The sequence below is a fragment of the Macaca fascicularis genome, chromosome 9, assembly GCF_037993035.2.
Source record: "Macaca fascicularis isolate 582-1 chromosome 9, T2T-MFA8v1.1".
Classification (NCBI taxonomy): Eukaryota; Metazoa; Chordata; class Mammalia; order Primates; family Cercopithecidae; genus Macaca; species Macaca fascicularis.
This window is the reverse complement of record NC_088383.1, coordinates 101,526,417-101,544,902: the sequence shown is the minus strand read 5'-3', so window position 1 is coordinate 101,544,902 and position 18,486 is coordinate 101,526,417. Positions and strand designations below refer to the sequence as shown.

Below are 18,486 nucleotides of genomic sequence, written 5' to 3'. Positions count from 1 at the left end.
ATGAGAAGCTACTTGATAAAGGAAATTTAAAGTTTTGGGCAGCGGGGGCAAAACAAGTCCCAGACCTTCATTTGGCAAGGACACCAGATAACTTGCTGGTGAACGGTTTCTTGGCACAAATCAGGGAACAGCCAGTGGACAGACTGGCTGGTGAGTCTGGAGGGAATCATTCCAACAGCTGCATAGAGAACCAAAGAAGGAAACGGAAAAGGTGAGGTGGTCAATGGCTTGGGAATGGCAGATTTGTCATTTAGCCAGAAGGAAAATGCCTTAGAAGTTAACTGGACACTAAAAACTTTCTCTAAGTGAACCTGTTTTCAAATCAAACTCAAGTTCGGAAGGAAAGACTCAGCTAGGAGGAATAAAAAGCACAAAAAGCATGCACAGAGCCAAAGAGCAAGAAAAGACCATCGCTTGCACAGGGATTTCACTGCTTGAAGCAGTCCAGTCAAGGGGTGAGCAGCTTCCAGACTGAAACCATGTGACTACTCATCAAGCTGGCTGCCTGCAGGAGGCATCTTTCCATCCAAATTGGAAAGGAAAAAGTAAAAATGTCTCTGTTCAGAGTATGACTATGTATGCAGAAAAGTCTAAGGAATCTACACACAAAAAAAGCTACTAAAACAAACAGCAGGATGCAAAGTCAACACACAAAAATCAATTTTATTTCTAGACACTAGCAACAAGAAATTGGAAAGGAAAATTTTTAAGTCCATATACAATAATACCTGGAAACAAAACAATTAGGAATACATCTGAATAATAGCTGTCCGGGATTCTCTATTATTAAAAATGAAAGCAAATACATTCCTCAGCCTAATAAACACCCAGTTTAGGTATCACTGTAACTGCTGTGTTCATCATGGGATAGGGAATAGGGGAAGGAGGGAAGCAGAGGGGGAATGCCATTTGCTTGAACTTTCATTTTGGAGTTGTTATAGAGAAAATAAGAATGGCTCAAGGGGCCGGGCGCGGTGGTTCACGCTTGTAATCCCAGCACTTTGGGAGGCCAAGGCGGGTGGATCACCTGAGGTCAGAAATTTCGAGGCCAGCCTGGCCAACATGGTGAAACCCTGTCTCTACAAAAAATAAAAAAATTAGCTGGGCGTGGTGGCAGGCGCCTGTAATCCCAGCTACTTGGGAAGCTGAGGCAGGAGAATCGCTTGAACCCGGGAGGCGGAGGTTGCAGTGAGCCAAGATCGTGCCACTGCATGCCAGCCTGGATGACAGAGAAAAACTCCGTCTTAAAAAAAAAAAAAAAAATGTAGCTCAAAGGAGAAGGATAAAAATCACCGAAATGATTCTGGAACGCAGCCTCCATGTCCATAGCCAAAATTGAGTGCCTTGGTACCCAGAAGATGCCAGCAAGACTCTGAAAGTAGAGAATGTGAACCCGAGGAGGTCTCTTAGTCCAATCAAAAGACATTTTGCTAGTTACAAAGGTATAACTGAGATTGGTTTCTATTTCCTCTGACTGAGATTTGCTGACTCACCAGACATAAACAAAGCAAAAATACACTGTAACTGCCACCTCCCATTCTTACTCTGCCCAGTGTCAGAAGAGGGCAGATCCTTGGCCCAAAAGAGATGAAGAGGGTTACAGCTTCTCATGGTTCCAGTCAGAGCTCAGCATCTGTCAAAGAAGGTAGATATTGTTACAACCCTTAAGAAAACAATCTCCCTCATCTCATCTGGAGAAGTCTAGAAATTCCACCAGTGGACCCTGGCTGGGCTAACAGTGGCTACAAAGATGAGAGGCAATCCTTCTACCTTTGGCTGCCTGGAAGAGAAGGCCATGGAGTTATCCTACTTCTGGGAGCTGAGTGGTGACATTATGACTTACTGAGAGTGGCCAGATATTATGGAGCTGGGCTGCTCATGTTCAACTCATACATTTAGTCTTTAAAGATACATCATTCAAAGCCAACAATCCTTATATTTTATTATATTTTATTTTTTTGAGACAGAATCTCACTCTGTCGCCTAGGCTGGAGTACAGTGGCGCGATCTTGGCTTCCTACAACCTCCATCTCCCAGGTTTAAGCAATTCTCCTCCCTCAAACTCCTGAATAGCTGGGATTACAGACGCGTGCCATCACAGCTGGCTAATTTTGGTATTTTTATTAGAGACGGGGTTTCACTATGTTGATCAGGCTGGCCTCAAACTCCTGACCTCAAGTGATCTGCCCACCTCAGCCTCCCAGAATGCTGGGATTACAGGCGTGAGCCACCATGCCTGGCCCAATCCTTATATTTTAGGCATAGCATACAGCATTTGCCCCTAAATTCAAATTGTTGCATTACAGTCAAATTGCATGTGCCTGCTTCAACTAATTCAGGAGACGTGATAACTAAAGGGGGAAATTTTTATTTAAAATATCAGATGCAGGCCCAGGCTCGGTGCCTCACACCTGTAATCCTAGCACTTTGAGAGGCCATGGCAGGTGGGTCACTTGAGTCCAGGAGTTCAAGACCGGCCTGGGCAACATAGCAAGACTCCATCTCCATGAGAAATTAGCTGAGCGTGGTGGCATGCCCCTGTGGTCCCAGCTACTTGGGAGGCTGAGGTGGGAGGATCACTTGAACCCAGGAGGTGGAAGCTGCAGTGACTCAAGATCATGCAACTGCACTCCAGCTTGGGCAACAGACCTTGTCTAAAAAAAAAAAAAAAATTAGCAGATGCATCGGCATCTTGGCTTGGAAAGGGACACGTGACCCAATCTTGGCCAATGAGACCTGAGGGAAGGAGGGGTGCTGATGTCTGCAAGGAAGCTGCTAGGAAGAGTTTTACTCCATGATCAAAAGAGAAGCTTGAGGATTTGGGGGTTGGGGAGTGGCTTTTTGGGTTTTGGAGATGGTTGTTATGTGATGACTGGAACTGTGGCAGCCGTCTGGAACCACAAGAGGACAAGCTGAGTAAAACATAGCAGAAAGAGTCTGTGTGCAAGATCAATAAGCCACTTCCCAGCCCTGGAATGCCCTACCTCCATCCAGACACTGTGTTTGGAATATAATAAGCAATAAATATAAGCCACCTTTTAGCAAGAATTCTGTATTTATAGCCCAAAACATCCTAACTGATGCTCAGGTCATTAAAAAGACAATTCAGCTTTGTCCAACTTTGGTTCATTTGTCCAACTTTTCAATGGACAAACAATACAAACAGAAAACGCAGAGGAGAGATACAGGTAGCCAAAACACATCTTTAAAAGATGCTCGGTTTTGTGAATAACAAAGGAAACACAAATGAAAACATTTTTTTTTTTTTTTTGCCTATCAGCTCTATAAAATTTGCTAATACTAGAGCTGATACATGTTTGGGGAAACAGGACCTTTCAGACTTTTGGGTTGATTGCAAGCTGGTACACTGGTACTCAATTTAGCAATGCATATTAAAATTTCAAGGGTCTGTACCTTTAACCCAACAATTCTACAGAAATACACATAAGCACAAAGCTGTTTGCACAAGGATGTTCAGTGGTACTGTACTGTTTGTTAAACAAAACAAACAAACAAAAAGTCTGAAATAGTCCAATGCCCACCAATAAGGAATTGAGTAAATAAATTATAGCACATCATTCTGTGGAATAGCCAGAGCTGCTCAAAATAAGAAGGTAAATCTGTGTAGACTGACATTTAAATCTATACAACATATACTATGAAGGAAATCATGTAAGTTTCAGAAGAGTATGTATACATCCCATTATCTTTTTCTTTTTTATAATGCTTTTATTGTACTGAAATAAATCTTAGAACAGCATCCAACAAACAAATTATCATTAGGAGCCTTAATATGAAGGTCTTAAAATTTAAACTTTATGCATTTTTGTGCATGGGGGTGTGTGTGTGTAAAGAAAACACATTAATTGCTTTTATAATTGGAAAAAAAGAAGTTTAATCTCATCAGTCTAACAGAAAGTGCTGGTCTTCACTTAGCAGTCACACTTATCCTAAGAGGGCTGTAGGCAAATGTCCCAACTCTATTCCTAGTCAAGGGGAAGCCCAGGATACCACAGCCACACAGGGAATCTGTGTGCTGCTTAGGATTTGAGGGTGAGGTGAAACTGACCCTGTGGCCATTACGAGGAGTCTAAGAAACCGATCTGAGTGGCTGTGGCTATTTCACAGTATCATGTGCTATTATACTAAGGGCAAAAGCTGAAAAGACAGCCTAACAGCCCATGCCAGGGGCTAGATAGAGGCAAAATCCAATGGATGGGAACCTGTGGCACCAACCCTAAGCTAGCGGCACTGAATGGAGGTGACTGGTGTCCAAAGTGATTCTCTGAACAGCTGAGGCAGAGTGTGGCTCACAGGACACCTGCCGCCTCAGGGGCTGGATGGCAGGAAGCTATGAAGATAGCAAGCTATCAGTGAATAACTGATGTATAAAGAAGCAATAAAGTCTCTCTGGCCAAGTGAGGCAAAAAAAAAAAAAAAAGCAGCAACAAACCCTTAGGCTGGTTTCAATTTTCTATGCAAAATCGTTTCAGATTTTAAAAAAGCAAAACCATTTACCTTCTTAAAGCATACAGTTTTTTAGGTGTAACTTAAATTTCTTTCCGGTCATAGGCCTGTGAAAGTTCGCATACTTCCTGATGCAAATCATTTTTTAAAGAGTGCCTCATTCTATTCCAGTGGCTCAAAGAGATTGTATAGCATCAAGCTCTCTCCCTCTTCCTTTGACACCTGCTTTTGGTAAATGAGCATCATATGAGACTTGCCACAAAGTGATACCCCAAACTCCTGAAGAATTGAGCTGAGAGGGAGACGTCCGCTCCACCCTTTCGCTCTCCAGAAAACTTTCTGTCCAAAGCCTCCGGGGCAGCCAGCCATATCCTAGTGCAGCAGGGCTGGGTGAGAAGTCCTTTTTAGGCAAGGCATTAAAAAGAGTTGGCTGAGCAGATCTAAAAACCCTTGGTCAACAGGGCGGAGCCAGGCCTGAGGCAGAAGTATTACTTCACAGTTGCATTGGCTTCCTGTGGCCGCCAATAGAGGCAGCATCTGGCAGAAAGCCCACCACAGAGAAGAGGGAACTCCACGGAGAAGAAAATAGTAATGAGGCCCCAAAGGTGGAAGTACAGCCTGAGAAACTGCCCAGCCTGGGACTGGCTGCCTTGCCTGCTTGTCTTGCTGCTCTCGCAGGGCCTGGGGTGTGGTATCCCCTCAGGCTTTAAAATCCTGATATCCCTCCCATGGGGAGCACTTCTTACAAGCGCTCTTCATATATTCTTTAATCCATATCATTTATTCCATGTCATGAAGCTATGGGGCAGGTGCTATTATTAACTTCATTTTTCAGATGGGAACACTGAAGCTCAGAGGTGAAATAATTACCCCAGGACGCAGAGAAGTCAAGGTTTGAAACCCCCACATGGCCAGCCCTGAAGCTCAGACTACTGAGACTGCAGCAACTGAGTTCTCAAGTGAATAGCAAGAAGATGAGGTAAGGGTTAGTGCTACCTCCAACTGACACTGGATTGGGGCAATCTTACCTCCTCTCTCATAGGTAATATTTTGGGTTTTCCTTCCTTGCACATAACCAGGCAAATGGCTGCAATTCTAAAAAGATATAAATATAAAAACAAGAAGTGAAACAGTGCAGACACCTGAAACCCAAAACCCAACCATTTCTGAAAGCGCGAGCTAGCGGAGCTGCCGTACAACAGAAATAGTTGTGTCCTGTTTAGATAGGCTTTGTTTTGCTACATGGCTGCGTATGCAGTGAAGTGATATCAAGTCCTGAGGGCCCATTCCTTTGATGAGTTAAACACACAAAGGCCTACATTTTGATGCAATCTGATAGCATGTAGCTAAGTCCTAGACAAACTGCAACTGTGAGGAAGTGATAAACCCAACTTCCTGCACAAAGCTGCCTGAGATAACACTTTCCATGGACTGGAAGGAAAAAAAAAAGAGAGAGACATGATTGCTACAGAATTTTAAAGGAACTATTCCATTCTTAATAAATAACCTCTTTTTCATGTGGTCCCAGAAAAACAAAACAAAACTGATTGCCATCCAGTGACTCTGTCGTAATTCCACATATGATTTAATTCCGATTTTACTCAGGCAAAATCGGTCACTTGAGAGTCACTTGATTTTCTCTCTTAAGGATACTACAGTTCTAACTTGAAATCTCAGTTATCTTCTTGGCCAAGAGAATGTCTCTGAAATTTTACAAGAAGTCAGATTGAGAGAACTGCGTTTGCATTAACTGGCTCCTGGGGTTCTTACTGAGCCCCTAAACAGGCCCATTCAGTTTGAATAAACACACATTGGAATCCTTGCCAACTTATCCAAGGGCCAATAGCTGTTCCCACAATACCAAAACAGGGTCAACGTGGCAATTTCACTAAGTGTTTATGTAGATTGTGTCATATAGAAACAACCAATAAAAGCAGATTGTGCTGGGAATGTTCTGTGAATGCATTCATTCATTTATTTAGTAAATTTTTTTCTTTTTTTTTTTTTTTGAAACGCGTCTCGTTTTGTCACCCAGGCTGGAGTACAGTGGTGCAGTCTCAGCTCACTGCAGCCTCTGCCTCCTGGGTTCAAGCTATGCTCCTGCATCCGCCTCCCAAGTAGCTGGGATTACAGGCATTCGCCATCACGCCTGGCTAATTTTTGTATTTTTACTAGGGTTTCATCATGTTGGCCAGGCTGGTCTCGAACTCTTGACCTCAAGTGATCTGTCCGCCTGGGCCTCCCAAAGTGCTGGGATTACAGGGGTGAGCCACCACGCCAGGCCGGCAAATATTTATTGAGGGCTTACTACATGCTAGGAAATGCAGTGGTGAACAAAAAAGAGATAGCCTCTGACTTCATGGACTTTCCAGTCTAGTTAGAGAAGCAGATATTAAACACACAAATAATGTTAAGGGCTCTGAAGAGAAAGGATAGGGTGGTCCAATTTCAGTTTAGATGAGGTGGTCAGTGGAGGTCCAAATATTAATACCAGTGGAGGCCCAACTGATGATGTGGTATTCAGGCCTGAATCATCCAAGCAACCAAAAATGAGGGAAGCCACCAAAAAGTCCTAACTCAGGACTTCCTAACTCGCAAGTCCTGAGTTAGGAAAGAATTTTGTGCCTTTGAGGAACTAAAGGAAAGCCTGTGTGTCCAAAATAAATTAAATGAGGAGAGAGGATATGATAGGAGGCTGGAAAGGAAGGAGGATCCAGAAAGTGCAGCGCTTGGTAGGCGTGAAGAAGTGTGGCTTTAGACTGAACATGGTGGGGAAACATTTCACTAATACTGCTGAACAGGCGGGGTGCGGTGGCTCACACCTATAATCCCAGCACTGTGGGAGGCCAAGGTGGGTGGATCATTTGAGGTCAGGAGTTCGAGACCAGCCTGGCCAACATGGTGAAACCCTGTCTCTACTAAAAATACAAAAATTAGCCAGGTATGGTGGGACACGCCTGTAATCCCAGCTACTCAGGAGGCTGAGGCAGGAGAATCGCTTGAACCTGGGAGGCAGAGGTTGCAGAGAGCTGAGATCCCACCACTGTACTCCAGCCTGGGCGACAAAAGCAAGACTCTGTCTCAAAAAAAAAAAAAGGCTGGGCATGGTGATTCACGCCTTGTAATCCCAGTACTTTGAGAGGCCAAGATGGGTGAATCATTTGAGATCAGGAGTTCAAGACTAGCCTGGCCAACAAAGAGAAACCCCACCTCTACTAAAAATACAAAAATTAGCTGGGTATGGTGGAAGGCCTCAGCTACTCAGGAGGGTGAGGCAGGAGAATTGCTTGAACCGGGGAGGTGGAAGTTGCAGTGAGCCAAGATCGTGCCACTGCACTCCAGCCTGGGCAACAGAACAATACTCCATCTTAAAAAAAAAAAATGCTGTTGACCTCTCATCGTGTTCTGCTCCTAGATTGTTTTCTAGGCAAGGATCTCAAAAAAATGCAGCAGTCCTAAAGGCGTTTGAGAAAAATTGTGAGAAGAAATTCCTCCAGGTAATTTGGGACATCAAAGATATTTCTCTAAATTCAGTCATTTCGGCCAAACCACAAACCAGGATGGAGGGGGGAAATTAGGACAATAAAAAACAATCAATCAATTAGATCACATGTCATTTTACCATTTGAATATGATTCTAAAGTCACATGGTTCTTACATATAGATAGGAAGTTGGCAGTGATGTGGACCAATTCTTTCTCATTTTACAAGGGAAGTTATTGAGGCCCAGAAAGTACATGGCCTTATCTCCTGGCTCCAGGCAATCTCCACCATACAAAGCTGCCTCTGAAGAACAAAAGTCAGGGCTGCCACACTTTCTCCTTCTCCTTCTCTGAGTGGGACCTAGAATTCAGAATCTGTTTCTAGATTGCTAAGTGATCTGTGGCATGCTACTTACCTCCCAGGCTCACTCTCTCGCTGGTTCTTTATTATAATAATATTATTATATTTTATTATTATTATTATGATTTGTCTAGCGAAGGGGGTGTCATTATGTTGCCCAGGCTGGTCTCAAACTTCTGGCCTCAAGCGATCCTCCTGCCTGGTCCATGCATTGAGCTTCCACACAGGACTTCAGAGATTCCTTTGCTGAAGTTATTGGGATGGGAAAACAAACAGCCCAGCGTTCAGAATCTCACCAGCCAAGCACTGAGGATGGAGGGCCTGGAAACCTGGGATTCGAAAGTGCAAAACTAATTTCAAGTTCTCCCCACTTTGAGTCTTCTCAATGTGTTGGTTTCATTCCACAATCAAATGTCTTTTTAAAGGACTTTAAGGTACAGGTTAATAAAATTTCTGTCTCCGCCTGTCATGTGTATTTCCAAGTCCCAACCCTTATATCTCTGAGAACCTACTCTGTGTAAGCCCCACTCATTACCTGGCCCTCAACTCTGGGGATTTTGAAGAGCTGGGTTTCAAAAAGTGATTAGAAGTTTGCTTTTCATTCTTAAGCTCCTGATAAAAGATCCTACACTCCTTCAAGTGAAGGTGAAGAGCTTGCTGGTTTGAGATTGAATTAAGTCATTTAAAAAGGATAACACCTCCAGAACCAATTAGACTTTGCCTTTGCTATTCTGGTAGCTTTCCTCTTGGTGTTGATTGGAGTTTTGCTTTATAGTCACTGTCTGATCTTGGTAGGATTTCATTTAGTTGACCTCAGGCAAAATCCTTTACCTCTCTAGCCTCCACTCCCCTTTGGATGATGCTTAAGGCCCCAGCATTTCCAACGTTCTACGTGTTTAAGACAAATCAAAAGGAGTTTTGAATCACAACAGAGAAGAGTCCTTAATACCTCACTTCCATTTTTTTTTTCTTTTGAGATGGAGTCTCACTCTGTCATCCAGGCTGGAATGCAGTGGCACAATCTGGGCTAACTGCAACCTCTGCCTCCCAGGTTCAAGCGATTCTCCTGCCTCAGCCTCCCGAGCAGCTGGGATTACAGGCGTGTGCCACCACACCCAGCTAATTTTTGTACTATTAGTAGAGATGGGGTTTCACCATGTTGGCCAGGCTGGTCTCGAACTCCTGACCTCAGGTGATCTGGCCACCCCCAGCCTCCCAAAGTGCTGGGATTATCTTTATTTTTCATTTTTTATTTTTTATAGAGATGGGGTCTCACTCTGTCATCCAGGTTGGAGTGCCATGGGCAATCATAGTTCACCACAGCCTCGAAATTCTGGGTGATCCTCCTGCCTCAGCCTCCCAAGTAGCTGGGACTATTGGCATGTGCCACCAAGCCTGCCTAATTTTTAAATTTTTTATACAAAAAATTTGCTGTAGGGTCTTGCTATGTTGCCCTGACTGATCTCAAACTCCTGGCCTCAAGCAATCCTCTCACCTCGGCCTCCCAAAGTGTACAGATTACAGGTGCTGGAAAATACCTCACTTTCTAGAATGGAAGAAAGAAAGGGAGGGAGACAGAGAGAGGAAAGAAAGTGGGAGAAGCTGGGGAGAGAGGGAGGGAAGGGAAAAAGAAGGAAGAGAGGGAAGAAGTAATTGGTGAACAAACTAAGGGAGGAAAAACGGGGAGAAATCTGTGCTTTCCAAACCTCTCTGCAGCCTTAATAGAAATAGATCAGGCTTTTGTTGTGAATAAGTTAATGCTTATTTAGCTTTCAAAACACAGCTCAGTGGAGTACACCTAGGAGCCCTTTGCAGACTTGGAATCTGGAAGGGAGGAAAGGCATGTACGTCAGCAGCTTCTGTTTAAGAAAGCAAATGAAACATCCACAGAAAAATTGTTAGAGAGGACTGACTATGTTTTTCTTTTACATTTGAAATACTTTCTATTTCATTGATTTTGTGAACTGTTGAAAGTTTTGAAAAGCATTTAGCCCAGAGCCTAGTGCTTAGCAAGTGCTCCGTAAATGTTGACTATAATTTTTACTACAGTGGACTTTTGGTTCAGGCACCAGAAAGTGTGACTTCTAGATCTATGAATAACCATGTGACTTTAAGTAAGTCTCTCGGCCTCTCTGGGTTTGTTTTCTAATTTGTGAGGCTGGGATTGAACGAGAGGGTGAATAAGAGCTTTTCAGCTGGTATTCCTCAATTCCATTTCTCCTATGTGGTACCTCCATGTTTGGACTGAACATTTATATCATTTTAAGGAAAAAAAAATTCTCACATCATATAATAAACCACTTAAAAAACTTGAAAGAACACTTCTTCCTTCTCTAAATTGGTGGGGTTTGGAGCATTAAAATTAGAGAGAAGTAAATGGGATTAACATTCGCCTAAAGGACCAATTGTGAGGGCAAATTTTGAGCAAGTAATTAAAATGTAAATCCTCTTAAATTTCAACATAGCGAGTCTGATTCTAACACTGCATTGTGGTATTTGGAGGACTGTCAGCGTTTCCCCCAGCTCTGCTGGCTGTTAACCCAAATCACATTGTCGGCTGAAGACAGTACTTCCTATAACTGGGTTTCGAACATCCTTGGGAGAGTGTCATTTCTCTAGGGGCTTTTCTTCAAGTTAAATTGTTTTTGCTTTCCCAAACTGTGTCAGCACATGTGTTCTTACCTATCTCAAAAGCTTCATCAACCCAACAATTCTCCAAAAGGAAGAGGAAAAAAAAAAAAAAAGCTATTGTGCAATGAAAAATATTTGGCAAATCTCATGAAAACACATTCTTAAAACATCTTTCACTTCTGAGAAACAAAGTAAAATGTAAGAATTGTTTTTTTGTTGTTGTTGTTTGTTTCATGACTAACAAAATGAATCATTGCTACCAATGTAGTATACTGACCATATAAAACAAGTATGAAGGAATGTTCAGTTCAAAAAATAAAAATAGGCTGGGCATAGTGGCTGACACCTGTCATCCCAGCACTTTGGGAGGCTGAGGCAGGCAGATCACCTGAGGTCAGAAGTTCAAGACCAGCCTGGCCAACATGGCAAAACCCCATCTCTACAAAAATACAAAAATTAACCAGGCATGATGGCAGGTTGCCTGTAATCCCAGCTACTCAGAGGCTGATGTGGGAGAATCGCAGAGGTTGCAGGAATCCGAGATCACGCCATTGCACTGCAGCCTGGTTGACAGAGCGAGAGCATTCCGTCTCAAAAAAAAAAAAAAAAAAAAAAAAAAGAGAGAGAGGAAAAAAAAGAAACATGTGATGCTATTGAAGGACATGGTGACTGGAAGGGGTGGGACTGATAAACTGAAGCAAGCCTCCAGGGTGGTCTCCCACCATGGTAGAGCAAGGTAGATGATGGGGCCAGTCTCTGAGATCAGAAACTCAGGAGAAGCAGCAGCTTTAAGGAAAAGATAAATTCAATCTGAAACATTACACAAAGGACTTGGTCAGTGCCTCATTCCTACAATCCCAGCACTTTGGAAGGCTGAGGTGGGATGATTGCTTGAGCCCAGGAGATCAAGACTAGCTGGACCACATAGAGAGACACCCATCTCTACAAAAATAAGAAAATTAACTGGGCATGGTGGCACATGCCCGTAGTCCTAGCTACTTAGGAGGCTGAGGCAGGAGGATGGCTTGAGCTCAGGAATTTGAGGCTGCTGTGAACCATTATCTTACCACTGTACTCCAGCCTGGGCAACAGAGTGAGATCCTGACTCATAAAATGAATAAAAAAAGGGACCTGTAAATATCCAAATATAACTGCTGGGTAATCAGATCTGTTCCTCCAGAACTGAGGGAGAGAACTGGGTTTGAGAAACACTCTGGGGTAGCATCATTCTAAGGTGGTATGGTCATTAAAGCCATGAGTTTGGATAAAGTTTCTCAGGGGAGGAGCCTAAGAACATGGCCAAAGGAAAGCAACGTTTAAAGAGTGCTATAGATTGAACTGTGTTCCCCTAAATGTTATGTGCTGAAGTGCTAACCCCCAGCACCTTAGAATGGGAGCTTACTTGGAAATAGAGCCAACGTAGCTGTGATTAGCTAAGATGAGTGCTATGCTTTAAATGTCAGTCCCTTCCAAAACTCACATTGAAACTTAATCCCCACTGTGGCAGTATTGAAAGACGGGGACTTTAAAAGACGATTGGGATTGGGTCATGAGGGCTCTGCCCTCCTGAAGGGATGAATTCATTCATGGATTCATGGGGTGATGGATTCCTGGGTTATCATGGGAATGGGACTGGTGGTTTTATAACAAGAGGAAGAGCCCTGAGCTAGCACATCCACGCCCTCACCATGTGACGCCGTGCGCTGCCTCAGGACTCCACAGAGTCCCCACCAGCAAGAAGGTTCTCATCAGATGTGGCCCCTTGACCTTGCATTTCTCAGCCTCCAGAACTGTAGGAAATAAATTCCTTTTCTTTATAAATTACCCAGTTTCAGCCAGGCATGGTGGCTCATGCCTATAATCCCAGCACTTTGGGAGGCCAAGGCGGGTGGATCACCTGAGGTTGGGAGTTCGTCACCAGCCTGACCAACATGGCAAAACCCCATCTCTACTAAAAATACAAAAATTACCCAGGTGTAGTGGTGTGTGCCTGTAATCTCAGCTACTCAGGAGGCTGAGGCAAGAGAATTGCTTGAACCTGGGAGGCAGAGGTTGCAGTGAGCCAAGATTGTGTTACTGCACTCCAGCCTGGACAACACAGCAAGACTCCTTCTCAAAATAAATAAATAAGTAAATACATTACCCAGTTTCAAGTATTCTGTTATAAGCAACAGAAATGAAGTTATGGTAGAGGAGGGGAGCTAATACGATATGACTGGCGTCCTTATAAAAAGGAAACATTTGAACCCGAGGCATGTAACAGGGAGAACACCACGAGAAGATGAAGGCACCGATCAGGGTGATGCTTTACAAGCCAAGGAACAAGTCCTGCCAACATGTTAATCTCCAAATTGCAAGCTCCAGGACTATGAAACAATACAGTTTTGTTGCTGAAGACACACAGTTTGTAGTATTTTGTTATAAGGAAAAGCCCACAAGGAATATCAAGATAATCAGGTCCGAGAAAGGAGGAAGCCAGAAAAGCATGGCATCACCAAGCCGAGAACAGGAAAGAGTCTCAAAGGGAGGTCATAGTCAACAAAATCAAGTGTTCCCAAGAGGTCGAGGAGGATAGAAAAGTCAGCCTTGGCAAAGCAATGGAGAGGTCACTGGTGACCTTGGGAAGGGCAGTTATAGTGAATTAAAGAGGTGGAGGACAGATTGAAGTGAGGAATAAAAATAAACTTTCCAGACATTTAAAGAAGGAAAGAAGATAGGAAGGAAGTTGAAGAAGGAGCATTGGGTCATGTATTTTTTCCTTTTTTGTTGTTTTGTTTGTTTGTTTTGTTTTGTTTTTGAGACAGAGTTTCGCTCTTGTTGCCCAGGCTGGAGTGCAATGGCGCGATCTCGGCTCACTGCAACCTGCGCCTCCCAGGTTCAAGCAATTCTCCTGCCTCAGCCTCCTGAATAGCTGGGATTACAGGCGTGCGCCACCACACCCAGCCTATTTCTTCCTTTAATGGGAAAAAATTGGTACAGCTAATGGATGAGGATAACTAGCCAGTGGACGGAGAAAATGTGAAGAAGGATAGAGAAAGAAATAGACAGGGGGGAAGGTGAGGAGGCAGAGGAAGAAGAGGGGGAAGGGGAAAGTAGAGGTGGAAAGGGAAGGAGAGGGGAAGCAGAAAAGAGGCTGAGAACCACAGAGAAGCCATTCTGGTGGCTGGGCTAGCAGTGGTAGTGGTGACAGCCACACCCGTTTCCAGGCAACAGTGGCAACAAGGCCAAGGGCAGGGTCTGGGTTCTATGACGGGAAACAGCAAAGGCATCCAGCGATCAATGATGGCAGCAGCAGCATCCTCACCAGGCTGGATTTATGGCAGGATTTTGACTATGGCCCTGGCTACTGCCCTTATTTCTATCTGTTCTCTGAGCTGCCTTTCTAGCCTCTTTGGGGATTCTGGGAGCTGCCCACTGGCTTTTTGATCCATTCTTTTTTCTATTTCAGTCAACCTGAGTCAGTTTCTGTTGCTTACAGCTGAGAACTTTACCTGATTCAATTACGTACAATGCTGAGCATTTTAGAAGGAGTTTTAAAAATCCTCCCAGCAAATCTAAGAAGTAGACTTATATTATCATCTCCATCTTCCCAACGAGGAAGCTGAGAGATGAAGAGCTTAGGTCACATGTCCAACATCACCAAGCTAGTAGGTAGCACTGCCAGGCTCACACCCAGGCCTATTTGCCTCCAAAGCACTTAACCACCGCAATCTCCTGCCCCTTCCTTGGGCAAGCTCTATCACCTCCTGCAAATGGCAATAGTGCACAGTGAGACTGCCTCCCTGTGTCCCAGCACTGGGGAAACACAGTTCTGACTGCTCTGAGGAGCTTGTCTGGTGAGCCCCTTGCACTGTTCTTCTCCATTCCTGGGGAGCCTTGACACCAGTACCCTCATCTACAATGATGCCCAAACTTCCGCCTTGGCCTACAATATCATGTAAGCAATTTGGAAATTCCTTCCAAAATAAGTTTCTAAAGCCAAGATCCCCATCCAGCAGACACTAGTTCTCAAAGCCTGAGCTAGAAGATCTTAAAGGCTTGCCCAGTAGGTCTTCCAATGGTTATCATGACCACATGGCCTCATTCCTCCCGTGTCATTCATGTCCTCCGGAATGCTGAGATAAAGCCAAGAGAGCAAGAGGCTCACTGGGGAGAGGGAGACACCCATGGAAGATAAAGGAGGAGGCAGCAGAACTGGGCAGGGAGAGCCTAGGATCACAAGACAGATGTGACAGAATCTCAGTCAGCTCCACAGGGAGCCATTTGAGAAGTCCCACGTTAGACAGAAATAGCTAGGCCTGCACTCACCATTCTCTGTCATTGGCTATGGGCTGACCAGGAAGAGCACAGCTCCAGCATGAAAGCTATGGTGGATTCTAAAGGCCTGCAATTCCAGCTACTTGAGAGGCTGAGGCAGGAGGATCACTTGAGGTTAGGAGTCTGAGGTTGTGGTGTGCTATGATCATGCCTGTGAATAACCACTGCATTCTAGCCTGGGCAACATAGCAGGACCTCATCTCCAACAATAACAACAAAACAGTGCTGCAGCTCATTGCACTCCTCCCCACTGAATGTCAAGTCCATGGCCGCAGCACCTAACACCCACCTTCTTTTCTCTTTGAACACTTGGGATGCAAAGAACTGTAATAAAGAACCCCGTTGTGCTCCTGCTCCAGCATGGTTATGTTCCACAGCACCTGCTCTGACCTGAATCTATTTGATTTTTTTTTTTTTTTTTTTTTGAGACTAAGTCTTGCTCTGTTGTCCAGGCTGCAGTGCAATGGCACAATCTCGGCTCACTGCAACCTCCATCTCCCGTGTTCAAGCAATTCTCTTGTTTCAGCCTCCCAAGTAGTTGGCATCACAGGCGCACACCACCACACCCTGCTAATTTTGTATTTTTAGTTCAGACAGAGTGTCACCATGTTGGCCAGGTTGGTCTTGAACTCCTGATCTCAAGTGATCTGCCTGCCTCAGCCTCCCAAAGAGCTGGGATTACAGGCCCGCACCCTGCCCTGTTCGATCTTATAGACACAAATAATCCCAAGTCTTCAGAGATATATTAAATATAAAGGATTTGTTCCTCAAAATAATAGTATTAATAATTTTATTAGAAGCCCCCTATTATAAATATTTAATAAAAATTCTAATTCGCTAGCAGAACTCAACTCTTACAAACCTCTGAGACCTCCTCTCTCTTTGGCTAGTTTTATGCCAACATCTAAAGGGATCTCAGCAGCCTATATTTGTGTTCTTGGCCAAGCGACTTCTCAAAATGGCCCACCATTTCCTGATAGAACAACACATGGGAAGACACTAAAGCTGAATGAAGCCTGAAATGGCCATTCCTTGGTATGACGGCCTGCCTTATAGTGACTGCCACTCTTTCAGTGCTAGTGAATCAAGTTTAGGAGAGAGAACAACTGTTCCTTTTGCAAGCCATTATTAACTGCTATATGTCAGGCACCATAATAGGTGCTAAAGTTACGGTGGCTGTGGTGGTTTTAAAATACATCTGCAGCCAGGCATGGTGGCTCACATCTGTAATCCCAACACTTTGGGAAGCAGAGGCAGGAGGATCACTTGAGCCCAGGAATTCTAGACCAGACTGGGCCACACAGTAAGACCCTGTCTCTACAAAAAATAAAAAAGTAGCTGGGCATGGTGGCACACACCTATAGCTCCAGCTACTTGGGAAGCTGAGGTGGGAGGAATCCTTGAGCCTAGGAGATTGAGGCTGACTGAGCTGTGTTTGCACCACTGCACTCCAGCCCGGGCAAAACAGTGAGGCTTTGTCTCAAAGAAAATAAAAAATATAAAATACATCTACAAATTATTTTACAATTTTCCCTTCAATGATGGAGCCTAATTCCTCTTTCCCTTGAGTGTGGGACAGACATAATGACTCACTTCTAACAAATAGAATGTAGCAATAGTGATGATGTATGACTTCTGAGACTAGGTTATAAAAGGCAGTGTATGTCCACCTCCTTGCTCTCTCTTGGATCAATTGTTCTGGGGAAAATCAACTACCATGTCGTGAGGACACTCAAGCAGCCCTATGGAAAGGTCCATGTCATAAGGAACCGAAGCCTTCTGCCAACAGCCATGTGAGTGTGCCATCTTGGAAGTGGATCCTCCAGCTTCATTCAAACTTTCAGATGACTGTAACCCAACCAACATCCTGACTGCAACTTCATAAGCAACCCAAACCACAGCCATCCAGACAAGCTACTTCCAAATCCTTAACTCACAGAAACTGTGAGATCATAAATGCCTACTGTGTTAAGCCACCAAGTTTTGGGGTAATTTGTTATATGGCAATAGACGCAGTGGGAGACAAGACAAACAGTTCCTGTCCTCATTCTTACAGCAGATAATAACCTGTTATTAAGCAAATGTGGAAACAATGTGAGTCAAGTTGTGTCCAGCAAATCTGTGCAAATGCTAGACTTACCCACCAACAGGAAATGTGATCAGGAGATTATTGTACTGATTGTGACTAGAATATCAATTTGGAGTCACCAAAAGGTACAGCCTGTCTTTATGCTATGATCAGCAGAGAGACTGCAGCAAATGATGGTGGGGTCTGATATAAGATCCAGTGGATCGGGGTCAGAGTGGGTGCCATGGCAACCCAAACCTCCTGCAAAGCAGGCGAAGGGAAAGTAGAAGCCAAGGCCCTTACAGAGAAAGCTGATCTGCAAAGAGTATGGGAAAGCTGAGAGAGGCAAAGACAAGACACCATGCGTGTGTCTCCAGGGAAACAGAGACAAACCACTGTCCATTTCCTGTGGGCCCACAGGACTACCAGGGTTGTATTCTATGAGGTTTCCTAAATACACACACACACACACATAAACACACACACACACATATTTTTTCCCACATGGGAATCCAGGAGTCTTCTTCAATCACTGCTTTAGTCAAGGCACCCTCCCCCTACTTGTCCTACAAACCTTAGTTAGGTCCCCACTCCTACAGGTCAAGCACCTCAGCCAGGTATTTCTGCAGCCCTCCTCAGTCTGGCTCCAACTCACCTTTTAAATGATTCCCCACTTATACCCTATCTCCAGATAAGCTGAACTCCCTGAAATTTGCCATGGGTCTTGGTTTTTCAGCCTCAAACTCTTTGTCAAGTCACTCTTTCCACTTGGAAGCCTATCGCTACCCTCATCCGCCTCACTTTATTCTAGCTATACAACAAAGATGGTCTTAAGGCTGGGTGCAGTGGCTCATGACTATAATCCCAGTACTTTGGGAGGCCAAGGCAAGAGGATCACCTGAGTCCGGAGTTCAAGACCCTATCTCTATAATTTTTTAAAAGAATTGTGGCACGCACCTGTAGTCCTAGCTACCTGGGAGGCTGAGGCAGGAAGATTGCTTGAGCCTAGGAGCTCCAGATTGCAGTGAGCCATGATCATGCCACTGCACTGCAGCCTGGGCAACAGAGTGAGACCCTGCCCCCCTGCCAAAAAAAAAAAAAAAAAAAAAAAGATGGTCTTAAATGTGTTTCCATGAAGCTGTTGCTAATCCCTTCAGCTG

The 18,486-nt window shown here is 44.3% G+C and overlaps 1 long non-coding RNA gene across 1 annotated transcript in view; it reads right to left on the bottom strand.

Annotated features, from left to right (window-relative positions):
* Positions 1–636: 636 nt before the first annotated feature.
* LOC102130565 (uncharacterized) overlaps positions 637–18,486 on the bottom strand; it is a 61,753-nt gene continuing 43,903 nt past the window's right edge. Inside the window, exons 3-4 of the long non-coding RNA XR_001493542.4 lie at positions 5,496–5,562; positions 637–1,633 (exon numbers count right to left, since the gene is read on the bottom strand). This is a non-coding gene — a long non-coding RNA (uncharacterized lncRNA). The remainder of the gene's footprint in view (positions 1,634–5,495; positions 5,563–18,486) is intronic.